General features: G+C 51.0%; 1 long non-coding RNA gene across 1 annotated transcript; it reads right to left on the reverse strand.

The window, feature by feature from the left end:
• Positions 1–4,294: 4,294 nt before the first annotated feature.
• LOC135363757 (uncharacterized) lies at positions 4,295–6,409 on the reverse strand. Its single transcript, XR_010409815.1, has 3 exons — positions 6,303–6,409; positions 5,584–5,643; positions 4,295–4,709 (listed from the first exon to the last, which is right to left on the reverse strand). It is a non-coding gene; the product is annotated as an uncharacterized LOC135363757 (long non-coding RNA).
• Between the last annotated feature and the right edge of the window lie 16,474 nt (positions 6,410–22,883).

Here is a 22,883-nt window from a genome sequence, read left to right on the forward strand (position 1 = left end):
CTTGGAATGATCATGAGGGAATTAGAGTTACACCTTTTATGGGCATGTGATTATAATTTTTGTGGTGAGATGACCTTTAGGTCACACTACTTTAATTTTTTTCAGGCTGCACTTATTGCGAGCATTCTCTGTCCCATAGAACCCTGGGGCTATGGGACAGAATCTCCTCTGGGACTTCCTTTACAATCAGGCAATTGCTTCCGGATGATTTATTCTAAAGTCTTTGGGATCTACTGACAACTCCGTACAAGTAACAACCTAAGGTCCTACAGTGACTAAATCGTGTCCCTTCTTACATGTGCAGATACAGGAAATTATAAATGAATGAATGAAGGTGGACCTTCACCTCACGTGGGACAGAAAATGAACCCCAAATGGATCACAGACCTGAATTTAAGAGCTGAAGCTATAGACCTCTGAGAAGAAAGCATTAGAAGAACTCCCCCTCACCTTAGATTTGGCATCTGTTTCTCATGGATGACCCCAGAATCAACAAATGGAAGAACAGAGACATGGGTAAGTTGGTCCCCAACAGGACTGTCTGTCCTCTTGGCTCCCCATGTGCTCCAGGCTCCAGGCAGGACCTGTACCAGTCATTTCTTTCTACAACCCACGTAGCAGTAGCCGGTACGTTCTCCGTTTTAGGGATGGGGTCTGTAGCTTCACAGCCCCACCTGGCGTCACCCAGCTACCAAGAGGCTGAGCAGGGGCTAGAACTGCTGACTCTCTGCCATTGGACTCTGTGCTCCATCGAAACAGCTCCTCCCTGGAACTCAGGTGTGCAAACTCCACATCCAAACCCCGAGGCCTGGGGATCTCACTGAACTCAGGGGGCAGTGGTGCCCGCTCTGACTGGGGCTGGGCCTGGGCCTGTTGTCTGACGATGGCAGGCCTTGGCCCTGAGGCTCTCCCAGTACCAGCCAGCCTTCATCTGGGCAGGAGGAGGGTTCTCCCTGGCACCAGGCACAAAGGTTCATGTAACCTCAGACCTGAGAAGTCCCTTCTGAAGCATCTGGATGCAGCCTTCTTGTCAGGTGGGGCCCCCAGGGGTGGCAGGAACCTGGAGTCAAATCCCGCCTCAGCCTCACTGTGGAGCACGGAAGTCGGAAGTTCCTTAAAGCCTGGATTCCCTTATTAGTCAAAAGGGGACAGCATTTCTACCTTCCTCATGGAATTGTTATTGGGATTGACTGACATGATTCACGTTCTCAAAAGACACTCAGTAATCCTTAGCTGTACCTGTTTAAGTTAGCCCACTGTGAGCCCACTGGGGCCATGGGCTCTGGGCCTCTGCCTCAGTCTGTCCCCTCTGCCCGGCAAGCCCAGTTCGCCCTGATTCAATTGTCCTTCCAGAAAGCATTCGTCACCTCCCATATGGGTGACACGTCCCTCAGCTGGGATCCCACAACACTGGTGTGCCCCCATCAGACCCAGGCGAGCCCTGGGACTGGACATCATTGTGTCCTGGGCATGGACAATCCCCAGTGTGGACACTGGCAGCCTGGAGCTCCCTGAACTGTCACCTGGTTTGGGAACAAATGTTGGGGTGCCTTGAGATGGGGCTCTATCCCTCCATAGCAGACAAAAGGAGCTGCCCTCAGCTCCATCATGCCTGTCCCACGTCTGCCCCCACCGTGTAATCATTGGTACATGGCAACTCGGGCCTCCTTGGCTGCCAGGATCCCAGAGGCTTTTGGTGGTTGGTGTTGAAAGTATTTTCTGGAGGTGAATTTGGTTTGATGGAAACCTCGGGAGGATGAAGCCTGGCCACCCCGTACAAGCCCACACAGAGCCTGTGCCCCTGACCAATAGGGCAGCGCCCCAGCTTGTGGCAGCCCTGCCCCTCGTGCTCAGAGCTCTCCTCTCTCCCCTGCTCCCCAGCCAATGGTGTTTCTCTCTCTTCCTGCAGGGAGAGCCCCCAGTGTTCTCTCTCTGAGGATCTGTCTTCTGTGCCTGGGGAGCTCCATCTTGGGGCAGAGAGGACAGGGGTGACGGGCCATGGCCTCCCATACAGGTTCAGGTGAAGTGGACTCCCCCTCACCTGCCGCTGGGGGAGGACAGGGGTCTCCCCCTTCTCCTCACATGGTGTCTTGAGCGGGAAGTGCAGCCCCCTCTCTCGCACCAGCTGAACTTGAGGGACACCACGGTTGGGGCAGGCAGGGGCAGGGGGTCACTGCTGGAGGAGCCTGAGGGCTGTGGAGGGGCTATGCCCAGTGCCAACGCCTCTCGCTGAGGCTCAGTCCATCCTGCAGCTCCCATGGGCACCCAGTGTGCTTTCTAAAGGTCTCTCGTGCTCACAGAGGTGCCAGTGGTTCTCGCTGTCGCCACTAACCCTACATCCGGATGAACGCACGTCTGTAACTCACTGACCCGCGCTGCCATCCGAGGTTCCTCCCTGAGACGATGGGCGCCAGCCAGGATGGCCAGGGCGCAAGCAGACAGGAGGGGCCCGACATGCAGCCCTCGGCTGCCTGGAGCACGGCCTGCTTGCTCGAGTTAGAAGCTGAGATATGGCGCACGAGGGGCTGGAGCGGCTGGGGCGCGTCCCGGGACGGGCCTGCGGGAGGTGTGTCCCAGGACTCAGGGCAGGGATGCTTGTGGGGGAGGACCCATGAGGGGGCTGTGGGCAGGCTCTTCCCTGCTCTGTGGGTCACTGCCGGGGACCCTGACGGCCTCACTGCCGGCTTGTCCTCCTCATGATTTCAGGGCTCATCTCGAGTCTCCGGGGTCCCTCCTTTCCCAAACAAGGCTCCACCTTAATAAAGAGAGCATAGATAGAGGAGTCTGCGGCCAATACTCCAGAAATGTGGCTCAAGGGGGTTCCATCTGTTCCTCTAGGAATCGGGCCTAAAGAAACAGAGATTTATGGCACGGATGTACTTTTCAGTGTAATTCTGAGAGGCAAATCCGTATAAATGGCTCAACTGCACTCAGAGGGAAAGGACTAGAAGATGGACTCATGTGTTAAGGGTGATTATTTCTTGGGAGAAGGAATGTGTCTTCTTTTCTTCATATTCAAATGATTATTTTACTAAATAAACATAATCTGTCTAATACCTAAAGAACTGTTTACTTTAGTACCAAATATATTAGTAGTAAATGGGAAGATTTCATGTGAGATTTTCACAGTTTTATAATATGCACATTACAATAAGATAAACGTGGTCTATTCAGGAAAATGAAAGAATTTAAAGGTGTCTCAAGGACCCAGACATTTCTCTTGTGGTTTCTGCCTTTCGAGGCATCCTTATAAATGGGAAACTATCCCACATAATGAAAAGACTTCATTTTGCGGCTTCCCAGGATCTTTGCATTGTTAGGAACATTCCTTTGTAATAAAAATGTTATTTTTATAAAAAATTGAAAAACATTATGAATCACTCTTCTGTTCTGTAACCAGACACAAAAGGCCATATTGTAGGATTCCAGGCACAGGAAAATCCCAGAACAGGTAAACATCAGAGACAGGGAGAAGAGCAGTGGTCTCTGTGATGGGAATGTTCTAGAAGTGAATGGTTGAGCAACACTCTGAGTGTACCTCATGGCACCTGGATATACAATTGAAAAGGATCAGAGGGGCGCCTGGGTGGCTCCAGTCCTTAAGCTTCTGCCTTCTGCTCAGGTCATGATCCCAGGATCCTGGGATCCAGCCCCACAGCAGGCTGCCTGCTCAGCGGGAAGCCTGCTTCTCCTCTCCCACTCCCCCTGCTTGTGTTCCTGCTGTCGCACGCTCTCTCTGTCAAATCAGTAAATAAAATCTCTATTAAAAAAAAAAAAGGAAAAGAAAAGGATCAGAGTAAAATGTTATGTAAACTCAGATTCTACTTTATTTAACGAACAAAGTACAGGAAGCCATTATACAGGTGCATACAGACCAGAAACACTACAAAGAATGCAATGCCAGGGGAGGGGAAGCCGTCCTTCGGGGCTGTAGTCAGCACGAGCTGCTGCTCGGGGGCCGGGGCTGGTTGCTCCACTGGGGCAGGGGGCTGCTCGGGCCCGGCGGCGACCCCAGGACCAGGGCCTGGACCCTGCTCGACCTCCGCGTCGGGCATCGGTGCGGGTGGCTCTTCCAGCGGAGGAGTGTGAACGAGCGCTCTGACTAGCACCTGCGCCCCTGCTCTCCCTAGTGGCTGAGCCCCCGCAGCAGGGACGGGCTCGGCCCGCGGGGGCTCTGAGGCGACAGCAGGGGCCACAGCGGGAGCTGGGCCCAGTTCTTGCGCTCCTTCCGGATCTCGCTCCGGGGCCGGTGCTGTAGCTCCAAGAAGAGAAAGTATCGTCGGCCTGATGGGCTTCCCACGTCCCTCCTAAGTGAAGGAAACTTTTCCCCCCGCTCAGTGCTGTCTGAGGCCAGGATCCGATCCCTGGGAGGTCTCCCCGGACGGCAGGCCATGGGGACAGGGATCTGGGACTACGCACTGCTCCCGGCCCAACCGCACTCTATGGAGGCTTGCTCTGCGTGGCCCGCCCGGTCCCCTCCACGGGCCCTCGCCAGGCACCCCCGGCCCTCCTCACCCCCAGCCTCTGGCTCCGGGGGCTCCAGGCTTTGCAGCTGTGACAGCAGACGCTGGGCACGGCGTTCCAGGTCCGAGCCTGGCATATGGAGGCCCATGTACTTGAGCAGCACGTTCAGGCAGGGAAAGTCTGGGGGCTGGAAAAAATCCTGGCGATATTGGTCCAGCCATGTGCCCAGGATGGAGGAGATGGCCCTGGGGACAGACAGGTAGGCAGGGAGTCAGAGGACAAAGCACCCTCCCACACAGATGTCCCAGGGAACCCCTGAATGTCAGAGACCGGGCCTACTCCTTGTCCACCTGTGATCTGGAAGGACTGTCTGACACAGGCCTGGTCACAGAGGACAGGCTGCCAAAAGCCTTTGTGAGGGGGAGCCCTTGATCAATGGTGTGGCCATTTCTGTCCTTGTTGGGGGAGTCCGGGCACACTCGTCAGTCTGTGTCCTTGCCCACTTGCCACTTGGATTCAACTGCATGTGGCCAGGGAGGGGCGGTGTCGGGCCTGTTCATTGCCCTCACTGCACACATCACTGCTCTGTGAATATCCAGCCAAGGAGGGAGCAAAGGGACTCTGTCTCGTGCCAGGCCTTCCCAGGACCCTCCCAATACCTCCAGCTTTACCTCCGGTGCCTAATGCTGCCTCATTCACTAGGTGCCATGAGTGGGTCTCTTTCCACTCACACTCATCTCCCACAGGGTGGGGGACGTCTGTCCCTGAGCTCTCACTGGGTCTCCTGAGCACCTGCTGAGCACCCAGTGTCCAGGTTCCACCAGATCGCTGAGTGTCATGGCCCCACACTCCTTGTTGTGGGTCCCGGGAGTGGGGTAGAGACAGGGCTGGGAGGGGGCAGGGATGGGCATTGACTCTCTTAGGGGCTGAAGCTGTCCTCCAGCCCCCTCTGCTCTCCCACAGTGCCCACAGCCCACCCACAGCTCCCCTTTTTCCCAGATTCCTAAAACAGGAGCCGCAGATGTGTGGGATGAGGGCCCAGCAGCCCCCCATCTCACAGTCCCCTCGCTGCCCTCCTGGGGAGGGAATTCCCTCCTGCAGTAGCCGAAGCTCACTCACATGTTCCGCTGCTCCAGGCCTCCGCCGAGCTCATCCGAAGTAGAGGGAATGCCCCCATATCTAGAGGAGGCCAGAGGGGCACCACATGAAATGTCCTGTGGACGCCACTTCTCATCATGTCTAGCGTCACTGTCTGACCCCCGACTAGTCTGGAGCCCTGGGGCGCTGTCTGCTCTGTGCAGGGGTCAGTCAGCTCCTAGGGAAGCGCCTGCACTGAGTGGGGCTTCCTGAATGCTTGATGAATGGAAGGGCCCCAACCACCCCATCCCAGATATCTGAGTGGGCCTGGGCCCCCTGCTCAGCCCCAGGCATCCCTGCTCTGGTTTCACCCAGGACACGGACCCCAGAGGGAGTCTCAAATCTCCCTTTCAAATGGCAAAACAGCCCAGCTCGAGACCATAGTGACAGTGAGGGATGAGGCAGAGGATTCCTCGTGAGGAGCAGGACAATGATAAATGAGCACAACCACAGCCCCTCTAGCAGGCCTTTCTGCAGGCCCAGGCCCCCAGGTGTACTTTCCCTAAAGGACACCACCGAGTCCCTATAATAAGTCTGCCCCAGTCAGAGGAGCAAAGCGAGGCTCGAGGAAGTTTGGTGACATTCCCAAGACTCACAACCAGGCGGTGGCCAGATCTCACTGGGCTGTGGAGGGGCAGGGTGCTCACGTTGTAAAGAAGAGGTCCAGCACTTCGGGGTGGTGGCAAAAGCTGTGTACGTGCCTAGGAATGTGGAGATGTGGCTGAGGTCTCTGCCTACGAAGGCGGGCACCAGGTGGTATTGGCATCTCCAGCAGGTCAGCCTGGTTGGTCCAGAGCACGCGGGTCTCCTTCCTCTCTGTGGCTGAGCCGTTTTTATCCTGAGGTGAAACGGAGGAGACATGCACTCAGCTCTGTAGCCACCAGGAGGGTTGGGGGTGGGAGCACAGACCAAATCCCCAAGATCTCAATGACTTATGGCAACAGGTGGGACAAGAGGGCCCATAGTAGAAAAAACAATGAGGTGCCTGGGTGGTTCATTGGGTTAATCCTAAGACTCTTGGTTTTGGCTCAGTCACGATCTCAATGTCTTGAGATCGAGCTCCTCGTAGGGCTCCGTACTTAGGGGCAGAGTCTGCTTGAGGAGTCTGTCTCTCCTCTGCTTCTCCCCACTCTCCCACTGCCTCTCCCTCAAATCAGTCAATCAATCGACCAATCACTAAGTCTTTCAGGAAAAAGAAAAAAGGTCCTTGGCATCCATACAAGGAATTGAAGTCGATGATGTCGGAACATGTTTTATGTCAGGTCAGCTTGTTAGCTGAGTATGGACACCACCTCCCCGCATGAAGGGCACCGATCCCGTGATCTCTGACAACATACCCCATTCTTGACATGAGAGCACAGACACGTTTTCTTAGGTGAGAGGGCTCAGGATAGTAGGGCATGTAGGATGTTTAGTGCAGCACTCTGAGTTGGCCACAGAGGGGAGTCCCATCAAAGCCCTGCATCAGTCAAGGCCTCAGTGGCTGTTGCCTTCTGGAATGTTGTACAATGGCCCCTGATCCTGACCCTGTAGGGGCCCCAGGGATGTGGACTTTCACAACCAAAGGGCAAAGCAGGAGACATAGTACCATGAGCCCCATGTCCCTTTGGGGAAAACTCTCCCAACTCACCATGATCATGTGCAAGATTGGAGAAGATGGGGAAGGACTGTTAGGCCAAAGGGGACACCCGGAGGACTAGTTAGCAAAATGCATAGCAAAGTGCAAGACGATTCTAGCTGAATGGGATGAGACATGGTTTCAAGTCTCTTTTCTGATATTCCTACAAATACGTGGACAATGACGGTGCATCTGGCCCAGGCAGGGGCAGGGCCCTGAGGGCAAGTTTGGGGAGGAGATGAGGATGCAGATTCAGATGGAGCAGGACTGTGGGAGGGACCCCAGGGCAGTAGCAGGCTGGCTTCTGGGACCTGAGGCCCTTTTGCTGCATCGGGGCCCTGGGGGGTGGGTCAGCCCAGCACCTGCACTCACCCTGAGCCAGCGCTGGACTCTGTTGCCAGTGCGGGGCACCTTCCTGTCCTTCACGGAGGGAGCGCGGAGGCCCTCATCGTCCAGCTCCTGCCCCGTCTCCTGTCGGGAGCTCTGTCGAGACAGTGCCAGGCAGCCAGGCACGAGGCCTCAGAGCCCTGTGCGGCTACCTTTGCTGGGCCTCGGACCCAGGGACTCCACTCCACACACACACCACACCACAGGATGCACAGCCCTCCACCGCGGAGAGAAACGTGACACAGCCTCAGGGCCTTGGATTCACTCTGGCACAGGTGAGAGGCCCTCAGGGATCCTCATCGCCCGCCCCCCCCACCCCCATCCACCATGACGTCGGTGTGAACATGAAGGCACCGCCAGGGCATCCGCTGCCCTGTGACGTCCTCCAGCCCAGGGGCAGGACCTCCCCACACATCCCTCCTTCCCGGAAAGTCAAGAGGAGGGGATGGGGCTGCCCTGGGGTGGCTCAGGGAGGTGGCTTGGCCTGGCCCGGCCTTCTCTGTATTACCTTATGGCCCCTCGTGCCAAACGCCCTGAGGCAGCGGGGGCGAGCCTTGAGCCAATGTCTGCAGCAGGTGAAAAAGCCCTTACCCTGGGGTTTCTGGAAGCCAGAGCCCCGGGAAGTAGGCAAGCAACAAGAGAACATCTTTCACGATCGGATGTCTCCAGTCAAGTGACCCTGATACGGGACTACAGTAGAATGTGGGTGCCTGGTCACGGGGCTTCCAAGTTCTGTTGGGGTCTGTGGTCAAGGAAGTGACTTCACTGCCTGGGATCCCCTACCTGGGTCCACTCCTGGATTGACACCCCCACCAACAGTGCTCTGGGCTGCCGGCTGCTCATCCCCGGTCTGCATGCAAGGCCACATCTGTGCCCAGTGACACAGTGCACCCCTCACCACAGCCCGCAGGCAAGGTCTGGGTGCAGCCAGGGCCCCAGCTTGGAAACACACCCGGCGTCAGACACAACTCTCCACTCTTACCTGGTCTGACCCTGCCTAAGCCACTGTGCTTGTCAGGGATGGTCTGTGCCTGGTCTGTCCAGTGCACAGTATTCCAGCACGGACTTCCTCCAGACGTCCCAGGCATATGTGGGATGATATCTATGAAACTGGAGGAGTGGTGTCCCATGTAGGAAATACCTCCAACCACATTTTCTTCCTCTTCTAACCTTCTCTGAGTCCGCTACTGGTCAGATTCCACCCCACAGTCCCTACTGGTGTGTGTGTGTGTGTGTGTGTGCGCGTGTGCGTGTGAGCAGGTGGACGCTCAGCATGTTGTGCACGTGTGTACACCAGGGCTCACACTCTGGAGACCCAGAAGAGGGCAGCCCCTCCGACAGAGGGATGGGCAATAGCTTCCCAAGATCTTAGGCTTCCTAATTTCCAGAGCAAACCCTAAAGAAGGCGGTGGAGCCTTGGCCCTTGAAGGTCAGAATCCACCCTTACCCCTAGAGTCTGCCTGTCCTGTGCTGCGAGCCATTACCTCCTTTCCAATGGGTGTGATGTGGATGGGGGGCCACTCCGTGGGTTGCCGTGACCTGGCTCCTCCTCAGACAAGAACGTGCTGGAATGCCTCCTGTAGGATATCAATGCTCACCCTCACCCCCACACCATCTCCATGTCTGTAGCCACTTACTTCAACACGACCTTTTCCAGAGCCCCCACTGAATGATGAGGTGCATCCAGGGCCCCAACTTTGAGGACATTCAAAGATCTGGGTTCGTGCCTGGTCCAGCCTTCCTACAAGTCCTTGATCCTGGGCAAGGCACTGACCCGGCAGGGGTCTTCCCCTTCTCCCCTCAGGGGCTCCCGCCGATCCCCAACTCCTGTGTACACATCCTTGTGTAACCCCCTCCCCTGGAGTGTGATCTGGACGTAGTGATTCACTTCCATTCCACAGAACATGGCAACACGACCCAAAGCCCCTTCCGAGATTCGGTTAGAAAAGCTCCGTGCCCGGCCCCGTGCTGACCCTGACCCGTGTTCTCTCAGATCCCCACACTGGGGAACAAGCCCCTCTGTGGAACCATGACACAGGCATGTGCACGTGGCCTAGCACCAAGGGCCAACAACAGACAGAAGAACTCAGGCCTTCGAGATGGACTGAATCCTGCCACACCCCTAAGTGAGCTCGGGTTCTAAGTGAAGCAGGTCCTGCCTTGGTGTTGTCAACAGCCCCAACCTCCTGAGAGGCTCTGGTAGGAGCCACCAGCTGAGCACTGCTGCGGTCCTGATCCCCGGAGACTGTGCCCCAGTGAGTGTTTGTGGGCGAAGCCACCGAGTGTGGGGAGATGTGGTGTGACCCAGCACTAGGAGCAGGGCGCTGAGAATGTCCACCTGCCCCAGGCCCTGCCCCTCCTCCTCTCCCTCTCTGCTCTCCTCCTCAGCTTCCTCCAGCCACCCTGGCCTCCTTTCTAACCTCCACTCTGACAACATCAACTTGGGCCTCCACTCCTCTGCAGCGTGGTGCCCTCTGCTGGCTGCATATACTTGGATTTGTGCTGGGGTGTCTCCTTGGCCTGCCTCAGGAAATCTCAATGTCACCTGAGCACGGCCTTGTCAGACCCCTCACCTGCCGGAGCTCGGGACCCAGCTGTCGCCCCTGCTCTCTTCCTATGGAGCAACTGCTCTTTTCATTCACGTTTTTCATTCATGTTTGTCCATCTTCTCTCTAGACCCTGAGCTCCTAGAGGGAGAACCCGGGTGGCTGAGAAGCACCTGCCTCATCTGAGTGCTCAGGGCACAGCGGCTGATGAACAGGCCAGAGGATCCATCCCACCACCGACCAGCTCAATTGTTGGAGCCTAATTGATTTGGGCCCTTTGGAAGGGCTTTTTTCCTTTTGTTTTGTGTTTTCAGTAAACTCTGTGTTCGATGTGGGGCTCAAACTCACCACCCCGAGATCCAGCGCCACGTGTCCCACTGACTGAGGAAGCCAGGTGCCCCTTTGGTCATTTTTAAAGCTACTAGGCTGATAACTATTGAGGTTAACTTGGTGATTTCAACATTTAGCAGGTATATTTCATTATGCTGAATTACCAAGTATCTCCCCAAGTTCGGTAGCATGTCACCATGGATTCCCCCACATGACAGCGCTGAGTGGCTGTTCAGATGGGAGATGGAACGCCTTCCTGTGGTCACTCAGGACCCCAGAGTCCCTGCACCGTGGGCCTTCTCCCTCCCTGGGAGGTCATGTACCTCTGCAGCCATGAGCACAAGGGGGAAGGTGACAAAGATATACATACAGGAGAGTGTTCCTAGCCAGGTCTAAAAGGCTCAAAATGTCCACCTTCATGCTCAATCTTTTACTTTTCGGGGGGATTTTATTTATTTATGAGAGAGGAAAGAGAAGAAGTAGGGGGGAGAGGCAGAGGGGGAAGTAGAACGAGAGAGATGCTGGGGTGAGGAGGCCAGGGGGTGACTGGTAGGGCCTGTGGAGGGAACAGCTTGGGCCACGCAGAGCAAGACTTCATCGACTGTGGTTGGGCCGGGAGCAGTGAGTAGTCCCAGATCCCTGTCCCCATGGCCTGCAGCAGCATCACCACCACCACCACCATCACCAACATCACCACCACCACCACCACCACCATCATCATCATCATCACCACCACCACCACCACCACCATCATCATCACCATCACCATCATCACCACCACCACCATCATCATCACCATCATCATCATCATCACCATCATCACCACCACCACCATCATCATCATCATCAGCATCATCATCATCATCACCATCATCATCACCATCACCATCATCATCACCACCACCATCATCATCATCATCACCATCATCATCATCATCACCATCATCATCATCATCACCATCATCATCACCATCACCATCATCATCACCACCACCATCATCATCATCATCACCATCATCATCACCATCACCATCATCATCCCCACCCTCACCACCATCATCATCACTATCATCACTATCTCCATCACCATTACTATCAGGTATTATCACCATCATCATCATGGCACTGTGACCTGAAACAGTCAAGGTCCTTCTATCTTCACTGTCCCCCTCTGGCATCAGGGCCCACCTACCAGGAACACAGAAAGAAGCTGGGCTGCTGCTTCCTAGGTTCACCAAGTTCAGAAGTTCTGGAGTCAACAGAGCAGTTACCATAACAAAAAGTCATCCATCCCAGAAAATCTGCCAGAAGTTTTCTACTTTTCTCCCTATGTGTGGAATGGGAGCCAGATTTCATTAAATGAAGCTGGCAACTGAGAGAGATTAAAAGGGAATTTGAAGACACAGTTGGCTGGCTGCCCACAGCCCCAGCTGCCCTTCTCTGGAATCTGGGAGAGGCCTGAGTGATAGGCCAGGTCTGAGTTTCAGAAGAGGAGCCTGAAAAGCTCCATATCGTTGAGGTTTTGATGGGAAAGCTGGTTGGGTTTTTTGTTCTCTTAGAGCTTTGCTCTTTGGTGAACCCCCCCCCCACACACACACACACATGCCCCCCAGGTGTTCACACCTTGGCAGATGTAACTTGGCTTCTCTTTGCACTATGCTGACTGAGTTTTAAGTGGTAATTCTTCTCTTTAATAAAAGAAGATTACACAAGTTCCCAGGAATTTTTCACAAAGTAGAAGGAAATGGATGCACTGTGGTTCCTTTGAGAAAAGTCAACTTGGACATACAGCAGAAAGGGCCACACTGATCACCTGGGCAGAGACTGGGTCTTCTGGGGGGCCTTGCAGCCTTATTCTTCACCCAGGATGCCTTTTAGAGTATATTCCTGAAGAAGACTGGGATTGGGGCTTATATCAGGCTTCTCTCTGGGAACTGGAGACTGGGGCAGGTATGGGTACAGCTGACCCAAAGGTAGCCCCAGACCACATAGTTGATTTAAGATGAATGTGGGCAGCACCCATCTGGGTTTGTGATTGAGGGCAGTAGAAAGAGCCTCAGGTCAAGGTCAGGGGACTCAGCTTTCTTCTAAGCCTGCATCTCACTGGGCCCATTTTCTCACCTCTCTGTGCCTTTACCCTTCAGAAAATGAGGAAGTTGAACCAGATTAGTAGTTCTTAAACTGTGCTCTTTGTGCTCTTCAGTTTGTACAGGGAGCCTCAGGGGCTGCCTGTGGGGCAAGCTGGAGAGAAAAGGGGCCCTAGGATCCCCATCACCACCACTTAACCACTTCTGCAGTTAACAGAGATGCTGAGCAGGGGCACCTCTCAATCCTTCGCCCCTTCTCAAGGACTTACAAAGTACCCACTACATGCCAGGCACTGTGCTGGACACCAAGACCACAGAGGAAGAGACCAACCAGGTCCCTGCTCTCATGGCCTTAGAGTTTGCTGAGGAGACACCAACAATCTGTGAACAAACAAATAAGATAAATACCAATGGCACTAAGTGCAAATCAGAGAATTAAAACAGGGCAGTGTGAGGGGCTCCTGGGTGGCTCAATTGGTTAAGCATCTTACTCTTGATTTCAGCTCAGGTCATGATCTCAGGTTCATGAGATCAAGCTCCACATCAGCCTCCGTGCATAAATAAATAAATAAATAAATAAATAAACAAACAAACAAACAAACAAACAAACAAACAAACAAATAAAATTTAAAAAAAAAACAGGGCAGGAGAGTGATTGGATAGACGGGGAGGAGGTAACACTTAAACAGAAATCTGAAATGGTCCTTAAGAACAGAAAGATGGCCTTGTGACTGGGCACAGGGATGAGGGAGGGTCATACAACAGAGGTGGGACAGGTGGGCATATCCAAGGCATGGAGGGCTCTGAGTCCCTCTCAAATCTGATGGCTTTAATTACACTCCACATCACACCCACCATCATCACTGACCTCATAACACTTTAGACCTGAGAAGCATCCTCCAAGAGCAAAACCCAAGCGGCAGAGCTCCAGCCCCCACCATCCAGTCACTGGTGTCCCAGCCCCTTGGAGGGGCCAACTCTGGGTAAATAAAGGCCATGTCCAGGTGGTCCCCTGGGGTCATGAGAACCACAGACTTCACCATGGGCAGAGGGCTGACTTGGCATGGGCTTTGGCCCACACAGACCAGCTTCTGTCACTTAACCCAGTGGACCACCTCAAGCAAGTCACTGTTCCCACCACACGCACAAAGATTCCATCTCTCTCAGAGCTCCTGAGAAAAACAAATGAAATCTGGCCCACGTTAGGCCACATAGTGCTAACTGGTTTATGGATGATTGGGTTTAGAATTGCTCCCTGTGGGCTAATCTCATAGCCTTTAAGCTAAACCCTAAGGACATGAGCCAGGATTTTCACTCCTCTGCCCTTTGTATGCTGCCAGACAAACTGTGAGCTCTCAATACGTGCTCAGCAAATTAAACCATGAATTAGGAATGATGCTGAGCATGTGTATGCAGGCACTGCTCTGAGGATGCCTGAAACTCCTTTAGCTCTCCCACAATCCCAGGAGGTAGGTGCTCTGGCTGCCTCAGTTTTAAAGAGGAGAAATTGAGACAGAAGAAGACTAAGTTATTTGTAGGATCCCGCAGCTGGTAAGGGCACCAGAGCCTGGCAGTCTGGCTCTTCTCAGCTGTCATCTGGAAGGACAGGAGAGCTGAACAAAGAAAACATCCTGTCTGTCTTCCTCCGATGCTCTCAGGGAGGCCACGTTTCCCAGGGGACTGTAGTGGGGGGTGTACTGGGTCTGGTCCAAGGCAGCTGCAGAGGGCCAGGTTACAGCAATGTAGGTCACATGCTCTAGCCTGGACAGGCCAGGGATCCGGCACACTCTCTGGCCCCAGGCTTTCCCTGTCACTGCTCCAGCATGCTGCAGCCTGGGCTCTGGATGGCCCTGGCCCTTCTGCTAGGCGCCCTCAGTGCAGGTGAGTCAATGGCAAGATCGGTGAAATAATGCTCATGACATCTGGGCTCATGCTGTGTGTTGGGACCTATACGACTAACACTAGCTTTTCAGATGAGGATACTGGGGTTCAGAGAGAGTAAACCACTTGGTCAAGGGCACACTATAGATAAGTGTCAGGTCCAGGTATGAACCCAGCCCATGGCCTTCATCACTGCTGGGTCAGTGCCCTAAAGGAAGGGTGGAAGGCACACACCACTGGCCTTCCTCTTCTGGGTTTCTCTAACCTGCACTTGTGTGTGTGTGTGTGTGTGTGTGTGTGTCCCCTCCCTCCATCTCCATGCTTTCACTCTCTCCCTCACCTAAGTGAGGCTGCCTTCTGTACACAGCCTTTTCATCCCTAGGTTCTCAGGGATCACTCCCTCTCTGGTCCCCCCATCCTTGTACTCTGCCCCTTCTCTTGAGCCCTGGAATTACATGCAGCCTGAGTGGTTTTGTATGCCCTAATGGGTATTAATTTCTCTTTGGGAGATGTCTGCCTCTCTGGGCCTCGTGTGAAGCAAGTACTTGTAGTTGGCTTTATCAAATGAAAAATACATACATCTTATATAATCTTATAGCATATATAAATATATACATATTAAATATATAAGTCATATATATCAAATATATGTCATATATATATATATATATATATACATATAAAATGTATATATGATCTTTTTCATTTATTGTTCACAATCGTCTGAGGTAGGTTTCATGTCCGAGTATAATATAATAAAATTGAGGTGGACAGAAGTTGCTAACTGGTAGTAGGTGGAAGAGCTGAGATCTGAGCCAGGTCTGTCTGACCACAAAGCCTGCGGCTTCCCTTCAAGAACCTGGAGCTTCTTAGGGTTGCCCACAAGAATTTGCTGAGCACTTTTGAGGCAAAGCTCAGGCAGCTCTTCCTTGGGTCTTCAGAGCAGCAGTTTTCAGGTGTGGGGGTGGGCATAAGAGCACAAAGAGGGGCCCCACATCAGGCCTCATGAACTGCGAGGGAGGCCCAGACAGGAGCCCTGCCATACCCCGCCCCCCATGCCAGTCCTTCCACCAAGGCCTCGGGGTCACTCTGGACAGTCATGTGACCTGAGTCCCCACTTCCCCACATGTAAAATGAGAGGGTTGACCAGATGAAATGTCAGTTCTATTATTCTATGATGCTGGTTGCGGGGCACACCAAGCACCTGACATTCGAGGAGGCAACGGTAACAACAAAGCCATGAGTCTTCCTCACAGTGTCAGCTTTCTGGGGCCTTGGCTGGGGGAGCTCTAAGCCAATCTGTGGCCCTGTTCCACCTGTGCTTTCCTGTTCCCATGTCTTAGGCTGGCCGTATCTAAAAGAACCATCATCCTCAGCACCAGTCATTGTGCCCCATGTCCTCAGTGAAGACCCATTTGTTATGACAGTTTATCGGTCATTGCAAGCCTTTGCTGAAGTAACATCATCACAGCAGAAGGTCCAGAGCAGAGGGGCTCTCTAGAGACAAAAGGGGAGCAGTGCCCTCACACCAAGCCTGCTGATCCTCTCCTTTGCTCTTCACAGGGACTGCTGCCCTCTGTCTCCACAATGGGGCCCAGTGCTACTTGTGTTTTGTCGCCTGCCGGCCAGGCCACCACTCCATGGCTGGGAGCTGCCTGCAGTGCCCCAAGGGCTTTCAGTAAGGAGCAGACACCCTTGTGCCTCAGGAAGAGAGGAGGGAAAGGGCAGGAAGGGCAATGCAGCAGGGCAAAAGTTTCGGGGAGGTGGGAGCTGCCTGCTCTCTAGAGGAAAGGGATCCTGTACACGTCCCTTCCACGGTGGCCCTGAGTGTGATGAGCTCCCAGGGGCATAAGCCCAAGAGCCTGGTGGTTGATCCCCCAGAGCCTGCCCAGGACACTGTCTCTGGACTTCTGATCTCAGTCTCAGCCCAGGTGGAGTGTGGGTGCCAGATCTGGGCTCTCGACAGGCACTGCTTCTCCCCTGTCCTGTGACCTGGCAAATCCTCACCTGGGAAGTGGGGCTGGCCATCTCATGGTATGACCTTGCCACACTCACTATTGGCAGCTCTGGCTGCTTGCAGCTCCTCCTCAGGCCAGAGGGTAACAGCCTCGAACGGATCTGGCCCCCAGGCCCGCAGGGCCTCTCCTCAGTTCCTCAGCTGCCTTTGGCTTTTGCAGCTGCCTCAGCGGCATGACAGCTCAGCAGCCGTGCCCCCCTGGAATCGGCAGCGGGCCTCCAGGATTCCCAGAAAGCGAGGACTGCCAGGTGATCCTGGGGGAAGGGCAGCTCCTACCTCAACTGTTTCTGTGAGAGGGGCCATGGCGATTGTCAAGAAGTCCCCAGAAGATGGGGCCCCCGGGTGCCTCGGTCGGTAAGCGTCTGCCTTCGGCTCAGGTCATGATCCCAGGGTTCTGGGATCGAGCCCCGCATCGGGCTCCCTGCTCAGTGGGAAGCCTGCTTCTCCCTCTCCCACTCCCCCTGCTTGTGTTCCCTCTCTCGCTGTCTCTCCCTGTCAAATAAATAAATACAATCTTAAAAAGAAAAAAGTCCTCAGAAGAGGTTAAACTTCTCAAGATCAGGAGCAAGTGTGTAAAAAGTAAGGTAGAGATGCTCCCCTTGGGGAGACAGCCAATACTCCCTGCCCACTTCTGTCCCAGTGCCCGGGAACTTGCTCAGCCAGTTCAGTGCAGAAGCAAGGATAACCCACTCCTACTATGGGGATCAAATGAGATGATACCTGTGAAGTGCTGGGAGGTTCAGAGTTACTGTTCCCATGTGACATGCAGTTAAGATAGAAACTATGGCGCTGTGGTGCAAATGCCCACAGCAGCCACCTCGTGACTCAGTCATTCACTTAGTAGGTGTCACCAGGTACCTACTGTGTGCAGCACTGGGTAGAGGACAAGGGTCGGGCAGACCTCTGTCCCCTCAGAGCTTGCCATTCTTCAGAGCTGTGCCCTCTCAACAGCTACAGCTCAAGAAGGTTAGTGCGGGCGCTGCGGCATCCACCAAGAGTTAGACAAGAAGTAGGTGAGCACCTCCCCTTAACCATGAAGCCCTATGGATCACAGGAATTAATTCCACCTCACCATAAGAAATGGAGGCAGTGTTGGTGGTGATTTTCCTTTACAGAGGAAGTTGGAGGGGGAGAAAGGTGAAGGGATCTGTAAAGACACTTGGCAAAGTAAGCCCCTGAGCCAAGATCCCAACTCTCAGCAGCCTCCAGGTACAGGTGTTATTAAGGACCTACCTGCCCTCTCACCTCGTGTTTCCCTGTTGTCTCTCAGTGTTACCTGCTCGGGCAAGAGCCAAGCATGAAATACGCTGCCTGTGTCTTCTGCCTTCTGGGCTACTTTTTCATAGACAGAGTCCTCAGCTGCCAACCCTGCCCTACACGTAGGTGAGAATGGAGTAGGACCTGATGACACCAGGTGGGCTAGGAGAGGGCTCTGATTGGCCTGACCCCCTGGAAGCCCAAGGGTCTCTGAGGGGATACCTGCCCCTGGGCCCCAGACACAACCCACATGGCTTGTGGAGAGTGAAATGGAAGCAACACAGAAGGAAAGAAGTATGCAGAGTGGTGAGGAGCATAAGCATCAGAGGATGGTTCAAGTACCAGCTCTCTTCCTGCTATGTATGATCTTGGCAAAGTGTTACAGTTCTTAGTGTACAGGACCTACACAATTTGTTAAACTTACCCCAAGTATTTCATGGTTTTGGATGCTATTATAAATGGAATTGTATTTTTTATTTCGATTTCCAAGTTTTGGTAGCTAGTTTTTTTTTCTTTCCAATTTGCTTTTTATTGTGATTTTTTAAATTAAATTTTTCTTTTTTTGTCAACGTCTAGTGCGTTGGGGTCCCTGGGTAAGGGTCTACGAAATCACCAGGACACAGGGGACGCAGAGCAAAGGCAGCACTTGCAACTGCATACTGCCGTTTATTTCTCACATAGCTATATACTCGCAGAGATCAGATAAACATAACAATGTATCAAGCCAACATCTGTGAAGTGAAATATACACGAAATGCAATAAGAACAAAATACATCCTGCTTATGCTTGCAGAATAAAGAATTCTCTTAGCCATCCTTCCTTTGGAGACAACATGTTCTTTGTCTTTAGAAAGAACACTTCTGTTTAGAGAGATACACTTTAAGCTAGGCAAGAGCCACTTCCTGCTGATCCAGGCATTTAGGCCTTGCAACAGGAGGTAAGGGGAAGAGAACATTTTCTCCTCCTGGCCTAGGCCTGCCTGGCCGACCTTAACCTCAGTGCAGTCCTCAAATGACCCTGGCCTGCAAGGGGTCTACAAGCCTGCACCATCTCATTTTTTATTTAAATTTTACTTAGTTAACATGCAATACAATATTGGTTTCTGGGGTAGAATTCAGTGATTCATCACTTACATACAACACCCAGTGCTCATCACAAGTGCCCTCTTTAATACCCATCACCCATCTAGCCTGTCCCCCTCCATCCTTCCATCAACCCTCAGTGTGTTCTCTATCATTAAGAGTCAGTTATGGCTTATCTCCCTCTTTCCCCTTTTCCCCCCTTATCATATGTTCATCTGCTTTCTTTCTTAAATTCCACATATGAGTGAGATCATATGGAATTTGTCTTCTCTGACTGACTCATTTCACTTAGCATAATACACTCTAGCTCCAACCACATCATTGAAAATGGCAAGATTTCATTCTTTTTGATGGCTGAGTAATATCCCAGTGTGTGTTTGTGTGTGTGTGTGTGTGTGTGTGTGTGTGTGTGTGTGTGTGTAGGACATCTTCTTTATCCATTCATCAGTCAATGGACATTTGGGCTCTCGCCATAGTTTGGCTATTGTTGATAATGCTGCTGTAAATATCGGGGTGCATGTACCCCTTTGAATCTGTATTTTTGTATCCTTTGGCTCAATACCTAGTAGTGCAATTGCTGGATCCTAGGGTAGTTCTATTTTTAACTTTTTGAGGAACTTCCATACTGCTTTCCAGAGTAGCTGCACCAATTTGCATTCCCGTCGACAGTGCAAGAGGGTTCCCCTTTCTCCATATCCTCACCAACACCTGTGGTTTCCAGAGTTGTTAATTTTAGCCATTCTGACAGGTGTGAGGGGGTATCTCATCATGGTGAAATACACATAACATAAAATTTAGCATCTTAACCATTTTAAGTGTACAGCTTAGTGGTATTAAATACATTCATAATGTTGTCCAACTATCACCACCGTCCATCTGCATAGCTCTTTTCATTTTGTAAAACTGAAGCTCTATACTCATTAAACAATAATCCCCATTCCCCTGTATCCCTAGCCCTTGGCAACCACCACTCTACGTTCTGTCTCTATGATTTTGACTACTCTTAAGTATCTCATGTAAGTGGAATCGTACAGTATTTGGTTTTTTTGTGACTGGCTTATTTCACTTAACATAATATTCTCAGGGTTCATCCATGGTATGCCATATGTCAGAATTTCCTTCTTTTTAAAGGCTGAATAATAGTCCACTGTGCATATAGACCACATTTTGATTTTTCATTCATCTGTTGATTGACACTTGAGTTGCTTCCACATTTTATCTGCTGTGAATAATGCTATGAACATGAGTAGACCAATATGTTTATGACCCTGGCTGGTATTGACTTTTTTATATTGACCTTGCATCCCTCAATCTTGCCTGTTTCATTTATTTGTTATAGTAACTTTTGTGTGCAGATTTCATAGTATTTTCTCTTCATGCAATATGTTATCTGTGAAGAAAGACTTTTTAACTTCTATTTTTTTCCATCCATATGGCTTTTTGTTACTTTTTCTTGCCTTGTTAGGCTGTCTATGGATTCTAGTACCAGTTTTCGATAGAATTGGACATCCTTGTTTTGTTCCTAAATCTTAGGGGAAAGTGTTCAGACTTTTACTATTACATATGATATTAGCTCTAATTTTTTTCTCTAATTTTTTATAAATGCTTTTAATTAGGTTGAGGAAATGCTTTTCTATTTCTAGCTTGCTGAAAGTTGTTATCATGGATGGGTATATAATTTTGTCCTGTCTTTTTCTGCATGGATTGAGATGAGCATATGGTTTTCTCCTTAGTTCTGATAAGATGATGAATATCCTTGTTTTTTGGATATTAAACCAACCTTGTATTCCTGAGATAAACTCCACATGGTTGTGATATTTTATCCTTTCTGCATATCATTGATTTGATTTGCTAGTAATTTTGTAATGATTTTTGCATCTATGTTCATGAAAGATACTAGGTTATGGTTTTCTGATTTTTTGTCTGGTTTTGATATCAAAGTAATATTGATCTCATAAAATTAATTGCAAAGTTAGTCCCCATGCCTCTATTTTATGAAGGAGTTTATGTAGATTTGGTATGAGTTCTTTTGTAAGTGTTGTACAGAACTCAGGAAAGCCACAGGCCTAGAGTTTTCTTGGTAAGAAGGCCTTTAATGACAAATTCAAAAATTTAAGGCTATTCAGAATTTCTGTTTCTTCTTGTGTCCGTTTGGTAATTTAAGTCTTCCAAGGAATTTGTCTCTTTAAGTTGTAAAATTTATTGTCCTAGAGTTGTTCATGCTATCCCCTTACTATCCTTTTAGCATATCATCTGTAGTGATTCTGTTTCATTTCTGATATTGATACTTTGTGTTCTTTCTTTTTTTCTCGATTGCTCTAGGGAGAGCTTTATCAATTTTATTTATCTTTCCAAATAGCTAGCTTTTGTTTTTATTGATTTTCTTTATTTTTCTATTCCATTGATTAGTGCTATTATCATATCCTTCCTTTTACCTGTTTCCTAAGATGAGAACCGATCATAGATTTTATACCTTTCTTGTTTTCTAATATAAGCATTTAATATATAGGCATGTAAACCTAAAAATTTGCATCTCTGCATTGCTTTAGCTATTTCTCACAAATTTTATGATGTGGGGTTTTTATTATCATTAAAGTTAAAAAGTTTTCTAATTTCCTTCTGATATTTTTTGAACAGTGGATTGTTTATAAGTGTGTTGTCTAATTTCCAAATATTTGGGGCTTTTCTAAATGTCTTACTGATTTCTGTTTTAACTCCATTGTGATCAGAAAATATGCTCTCTGATAGTTCAATCTTTTGAAAGCTATTGAGACTTTTTTATGGTCATCTGTGTGCGTCTGGGACATTTATTTAAATTTTCTTTAATCCTCTCTTTCCTCATTTCTAAAATGGAGTTGATAATAATAGTGACTAAATATACCTACTAAGTAAAGTCATATGTAGAAAGTTCAAATGGGACCTGCTATAGTCAGAACCAAGTTGTTCCTCACATGACAGCTGGGAACTCTGTGGCTAAAGAGTTAATAACAGGCCATTAGGTGCCTAATCTCAGAGACAAGAGCTCTGTCACTTCCCAGCATGCTCTGCTGCCCATCGGTAAGGAACCTTCTCTGGCTGGGCACATGAACATGCAGTCCCTTGTTCTTCCTTCCTCCCCAGCTTCTGAGTGTTCCACAAGCCCCATCATTGCCTGTGTTCTTAGAAGTTGGAGCAGGAAAGACAGTCAGAAACAGGCTGGGGAGGGGCCTGGGAAGAGCCCTACTTCATTCCAGAACCCATAAATGTCAGGTGGAAAGAGATAGAGAGGTCCTCTTGCCCAGCTACCTCCCCTCCCCACTGCTATGAGTCCTGCCATCCTTCTGTCTTCTGTCCACAAAGACCCTCAGGTTTGAAGTGAGCACCCTCTCCAGGGAGGATGCTCAGGGAATCCTGTCCCACTCAGGTGTGCACAGATGATGCATCACTGTGCAAGGGTGGTTGGGAGGGACAAAGAACATGAGAGATCCAGGCATCCTGAAGAAGAGAAGGTAATGTGAAATAAGGGACACAAGAGAGGGCCAAGGCCCTAACAACCAGGCCTCCCCAGGGTGGGGTCGCCAGAACAGAGGAAACCAGGAGGTGGCTCAAAGGTCCCCCCTGCTCCCGTGAGCAGCATGCACGGGGCCACAAGTCAGGTGAGCTTCTGAAGATCAGGAAGGGACCATCTCAAAGAATTCGTCAGTTTTATTTTCATTAACTTTAAGACTATGTAAGGTCTGGTTGTCAGCAGTAAAATTTCCCTTCTTAGTTTTGTTCGAGTTGAAAATGAAGTGTGTCTGCTTTGCCAGGGCACTGGCCAAAGGGCAGCAGGGGAAGAGGAATGGAGGGAGAGCCCCCACACCAGAGGGCGGTGCAGAAGCTGAGCTGACGCTATGGGTGCTGACACCTGCATGAGGTAGAGTGGTTACTTATCTCCATCCATTCCCTTCTGCAAGGATATTGCCCCCACCTCGAGGTCACCCAGCCTCTCCTCTCCACCCGCTCTTTGATGTATATCGTGGGACAGGGCCAGAGCTGTGGGGAAGCCCATAGTATGCACGGGAGACTTAGGCAACAGAGCTGTTCCCAGGGAGCAA

Source organism: Mirounga angustirostris, unplaced genomic scaffold (assembly GCF_029215605.1).
Source record: "Mirounga angustirostris isolate CCGP_5_RB_7025 unplaced genomic scaffold, mMirAng1.0.hap1 SCAF_3, whole genome shotgun sequence".
NCBI classification, from domain to species: domain Eukaryota; kingdom Metazoa; phylum Chordata; class Mammalia; order Carnivora; family Phocidae; genus Mirounga; species Mirounga angustirostris.